This window comes from Triticum aestivum, chromosome 5D (genome assembly GCF_018294505.1).
Source record: "Triticum aestivum cultivar Chinese Spring chromosome 5D, IWGSC CS RefSeq v2.1, whole genome shotgun sequence".
NCBI classification, from domain to species: Eukaryota; Viridiplantae; Streptophyta; class Magnoliopsida; order Poales; family Poaceae; genus Triticum; species Triticum aestivum.
In genome coordinates, this window is record NC_057808.1 from 102,592,729 (window position 1) to 102,598,728 (window position 6,000).

Here is a 6,000-nt window from a genome sequence, read left to right on the forward strand (position 1 = left end):
GTGATAGTAAATAAAGTGCAACAAGGTAGCACAATCCTTTTTTAGCAAAGGACAGGCCAAAACGATCTCTTATAGTAAGCAAAGCGTTCTTGAGGGCACACGGGAATTTCATCTAGTCACTTTCATCATGTTGGTGTGATTCGCTTTTGCTACTTTGATAATTTGATATGTGGGTGGACTGGTGCTTGGGTGCTATTCTTACTTTAACAAGCCTCCCACTTATGATCAACCCCCTCTCAAGCATCCACAACTACGAAAGAAGAATTAAGATAACAATCTAACCATAGCGTAGAACATATGGATCCAAATCAGCCACTTACGGAATAGTGCATAAACTAGGTTTAAGCTTCTGTCACTCTAGCAACCCATCATCTAATAAATACTCCAAAATGCATTCCCTTAGGCCCAAAGATGGTGAAGTGTCATGTAATCGAAAGGTTATAGATGTTGCATGTGAAACTTGGTGCTGGTGCAGTTGTGTAATGGGGTAGCTGAGTGCTGAAGCTATATGATGTTGTACTCTGATGTATTTCAATTATGAAAATGAAATATATTGTGTGCTTAATATGAAATGTCAATTAGATTAATAAATGAATTATTAATAATAGGATAATTAGCCTGCTAATTGGGTCTTTTTATCGCAAACGGTTATTGAGAAAACACCGTGGGCGATGACCTCAGGCAACACACACAGTTTCTAGGAATAAACCGTGTTGGATTAATGAACAATCACACATGACATCCTCTTGAGAACTGTTTGTGTTAGACCACATGGCGCAAACCTTTACCACATAAAAACTGTGCGTGATGGACAGGCTTTGCCACACAATTTCTTCTATGCACCATGTGTGATGCATTCAATAACGCAAATGATTTAAGGGGGAAAATTATGTGTGATGTACCTGCGAACAGAAACATTTTTCTTGAGCGACTGTGTGGGATGTATATACGAACGGAAACGTTTAGTGGGGACTCACTGTGTGGGATGTACTTACGACCGGAAATGATTTCGCCTATATAATTGTATTTTTTGAGCACTATTGTACGTATAACCGTATTTGATCGCTCGCCAGTCGCACATGACCTCATTTTGCCGAGCGTGTGTGCCAGGAGGGCATATGCCCGACGGTTTCTAGGTCGTGTGGGAAGGACCCCCCTATCACCCACACTCACTAGGTGACGGTTCCAAATGCCGTCGCGGAAAGGGGTTAAAAACCGTTTGTATAGCACCTCATTGTACTAGTGATATGATAGTTTGATAGCAGTGGTAATAGTAATAGTAACGGTAACAGTAGTAGTGATGATTTTGTAACAGCTGTAGCAATAGTAGTAACTTAGCAAGAACAATATGTGAAAAAACTCATAGGCGTTGGATTAGTGATTTCGTTGGATGATATTCATCATATATCAATCATAACCTAGGGCGACACAGAACTAGCTCTAGTTCATAAATATAATGTAGGCATGTATTCCGTAAATAGTCATACATGCTTATGGAAAAGAACTTGCATGACATCTTTTGTCCTACCCTCCCGTGGCAGCGGGGTACATAAGGAAACTAAGCGATATTAGGGCCTCCTTTTAATAGAGAACCATAACAAAGCATTAACACATAGTGAATACACAAACTCCTCAAACTACGGTCATCACCGGAAAGTATCCCAATTGTTCTTACCTTGGGGTTTACGGATCATAACATATAATAGGTGCATATTACTTGCAAGACCTAGTCAAGAAGATAGATATAATCATGAAAACATAAACGGTTCAGATATGAAATCATGGCACTCGGCCCTAGTGATAATCATTAAGCATAGCAAAGTCATAGCAACATCAATCTCAGAACATAGTGGATACTAGGGATCAATCCCTAACAAAACTAACTCGATTACATGATGAATCTCATCCAACTCCTCACCGACCAGCGATCCTACAAAGGAATTACTCACTCCCGGTGGTGAGCATCATGAAATTGGTGATGGAGGATGGTTGGTGATGATGAAGACCGAAGACCCCCCCTCTCCGGAGCCCCGAACGGGCTCCAGATCTGGCCTCTTGATGAAGAACAGAAGGTGGCGGCGGCTCCGTATCGTAAAACATGATGAAACTTCCTCTCCTCTTTTCTCTGGAAAAATATGATTTTATAGCATAGGAATTAGGGTCAGCAGGGCCTCGTGGGCCCCACTACCCACCAGGGCGTGCCAGAGGGGGGTGGGGTGCCCTGGTGCCTTATGGGCAGCTGCCCCCCTCCAGTGGCTCTTGGTTCCAGTATTTTTTATTTATTCCAAAATAATTCTCCAAAAAGTTTGGTCCAAATCCGAGAACTTTTATTTCTACACAAAAACAACACCATGGTAGTTCTGCTGAAAACAACGCAAGTCCGGGTTAGTTTCCCAAATCATGCAAATTAGAGTCCAAAACAAGAGCAAAATCGTTAGGAAAAGTAGATACGATGGAGACGTATCAACTCCCCAAGCTTAACCCATTGTTTGTCCTCAAGTAATTCAGTTGACAAACTGAGAGTGAGAAAGAAAAACTTTTACGAACTCTTTTGTTCTTGTTAACATATATATGCTTAAATAGCACCCATGTTTTCAGCAAAGATCATGACTAACCATGCAAGCAATAACTCTTAGAAATTATATTGACTCATATCAATGGCATAATCAACTAGCGAGCAATAATAAGATATCTCAAATGCCAACACTTTGTCAAAACAATCATGATATAATATGACAATAGTGGTATCTCACTAGCCCTTTCTGAGATTGCAAAACATAAATGCAAGGCACCTCCAAAGTTCAAGCATCGACTAAACATTGTAACTCATGGTAGAAGAAATCTAGTCATGATGCATTCAACATTAACTATACACAATGCATGAGGATGACAATAGTGCTCGCAGGTCTGGCACTTGTTTGAGAAGGTGATAACTCAACATAAAAGCAAAATAACATAAAAGTAAATAGATAGTCCCTTCACAGAGGGAAGCAGGGATTTGCAGAGGTGCCAGAGCTCAAAGCTTAAATCAGAGATAAATATAATTTTGGGAGGTGCACCCTTGTTGCCAACGTCATGACCAAGAGTTATCAATATATTCCATGCTAAACAAGTTAGCGGTAAAAGTAAAAGTTTACTCCCCCTACACCAACAAACACAAGCCATGGCTAACCGAATCCACGGGTGCCTTCCATACCAATAACAGTCATGGGGGAGTTTTGTGTAATTATTTGCAATTTTTGATTTTGGTACTGGGCATCCCTATTACCAGACCCCCTCGTGCAAGGACGAGTGAATAAACACTCATCATGAGAATAACCCGCTTAGCATGGAAGATAATGACCACGCCATGTCGCTCCATGAGCGGTCCAGGCACACAGTACAAATGTTCATTTGAAATTTTAGAGGTGGCACATGTAAATTTACTTGGAACGATAGGGTAATACCACATATAGGTAGATATAGTGGACTCATATGGAATAACTTTGGTTTAAGGATTTTGATGCACAAGTAGTATTCCAGCTTAGTACAGGTGAATGCTAGCAAATAGGTTGAGAAGCGACCAACTAGAGAGCGAAAACGGTCATGAACATGCATTATGAATAATCAACATTGAATACTAGCATGAGTAGGATATAAACACCACAAACATAAATATCGTGGATGCCATGTTGGTTTTGATTCAACTACATGCGTGAACATCTGCCAAGTCAAGCCACTTGAAACATTCAGAGGAGGATACCATATCATCATAGTACATCACAATCATTTTAATGCATGTTGACACCGAGGATAAATCATTATCCACTCCTAGCTACTTAAGCATGGCATGAGCAACTATAATCTCTAATTGTCATTGCAAACATGTTTAATCATAATATGCTGAATCATGGATACTGCGTTAAACATATTTACAAAAACAAGTTGAGTTCATAGCCGCTTTTACCTGGCACAGTCACTTCATCAAATATCGTCATTATTGCCTTTCACTTGCACGACTGAATGATATGAAAATAATAATAGTGGAAGAGTGCTGTGGACTAAGCTAGAATATGCAAACATTTTATTCAAAAGGAGAGGACAATGTAATTTGGGCTCTTTGTTAGATGAACAATAATGCATGTGAGAGCTGATGAAGCTATATACCTAGGGTAGGGTCATAGGCCTGACCTAGACACCCTCCCCTAAGACATCGCCCTAAAGTCAGAAGCATTCAAAGGATAGAATCATCCACTCGACCATTGGCCTGACCTATTCCACTCGGAAGGATTCAATGTCACTCGACCGTAACAGAAATCACTCGACAAACAGAAGATCTAAAGTCACTCTGCACAGCAACGGTCGGGCGTTTATTCCATAGACTTAATGATCATCTATGTCACTTTATTACTAGTGTTACCAGTAATGCCATCTCTTTATGTACCTTAAACCCCTTGTAACGTGGGCTGGCTGGGGTCTTGGCGCACTCTATATAAGCCACCCCCTCCACTAGCACAAGGGTTCGCACCCCCTGTAACAGACACACACACACACACATAATCCAGTCGACCGCCTCCGGACACTGAGACGTAGGGCTATTACTTCCTCTGCGAAGGGCCTGAACTCGTAAAACTCGTGTGTACAACTTCGCCATAGCTAGGATCTTGCCTCCTCATATCTACCCCCCATTCTACTGTCAGTCTTAGATCCACGATAGTTGGCGCCCACCGTGGGGCAGGTGTCTTAGCGACTTTTTGGTGAAGTTGCGATTTTTCCGATTCCCATCATCATGGTTTCCGGCGGTGGATTGGCTGAGGGCCGCGAGATCCGTCTTGGACCGCTCGTCTTCGTTGCCGACAACTCCGCCTGGCTTCAGAAAGCCCTCTCGACGTCGAGGCGCTCCCCGTCTGCGGGGCGACGCACTTTCGCGCGTGCGTCCGCGGCGTCCTTCTCTGGAAGCCGTCGACCCAATATCGGTCGGCTCCCATGGTGTCCTCGCTCCCCGCTGTTCGCCGGCGCAAGCGATCCGGTCGGTCGCGGCTTCAGCGGTGGGTGAGACACGCGGTGGCCCGTCAGTCGGCCACCCCACAAGTCACGACAATCGAGCCCGACGAGACTCTCTACGGCCTGTTCGACTGGCTCCGTCAAGACCGCATCCGAGTGCGATAGCAGCGATCCCGCGGCTGAAGTCTTGATGGTCAACGGACCACGTAGTCCTCCTGGCTTCCCCTACGACGATGGCGGTGATGGTGGCGGCGATCCGTCGCGCGTTCATGAGGAGTACCACCCCGAGCCCCTTTCTTCACAGCAGAGGGAAGAGCTTCACCGCTGCAATATGGATGCACTCCACACTCCCATCGTTGGAGAAACCCCCGAGGCCCGGGCCTTGGAGGAGGCGCGCCTGGCCAACTTGGCTGAGCGCACTCGACTGGAGAACCTTCACCATGCACTCGACGAGCGTGCTCGACAGCGGATCCCTGAGTCCAGTCGACGACAACTTTTTCCGCCTCAACCTCAGGTATACCGCACTCCGATTCAAAATCTCACAGCTACGGCCTGAATAGAGAGTCCATTCAGCCTTCCCAGTCAGAGGCTGGCAGAGGTCTGATGCAGATCCGGGCCTTAGTTCGGGCAGCCGGAGAGCAGAACACAGCGGTGTCTCAGTCGCGGTATAGGATTCATAGCAGGTCTATGATGGCAGATACAGTTCAGTCGGCCCATAGCCTAAGATCGCCCCCGCGGCGTGAGGATCGCGGGCACCAGCAGGATCGGTACAGAAACAACGAGCAGCATGATCACCGACTTAGCCGTGATGACCGTCGTCGAGTGCCCACACCCCCTCCGAGGAGTGGATCATATGTGCCCCGGCAACATGATGACAGGAGCCCTCACAGTGGAGAGCGAAGAATACCAGTCGACCCAAGGGAGCCAGGCTTTGATGCAAGATCTATTCTCGTTCAAGGTCTAGTTGATAGGAACAGAGCACACAGAGAGGGCCATGACAGAGATCACCCGACTGGC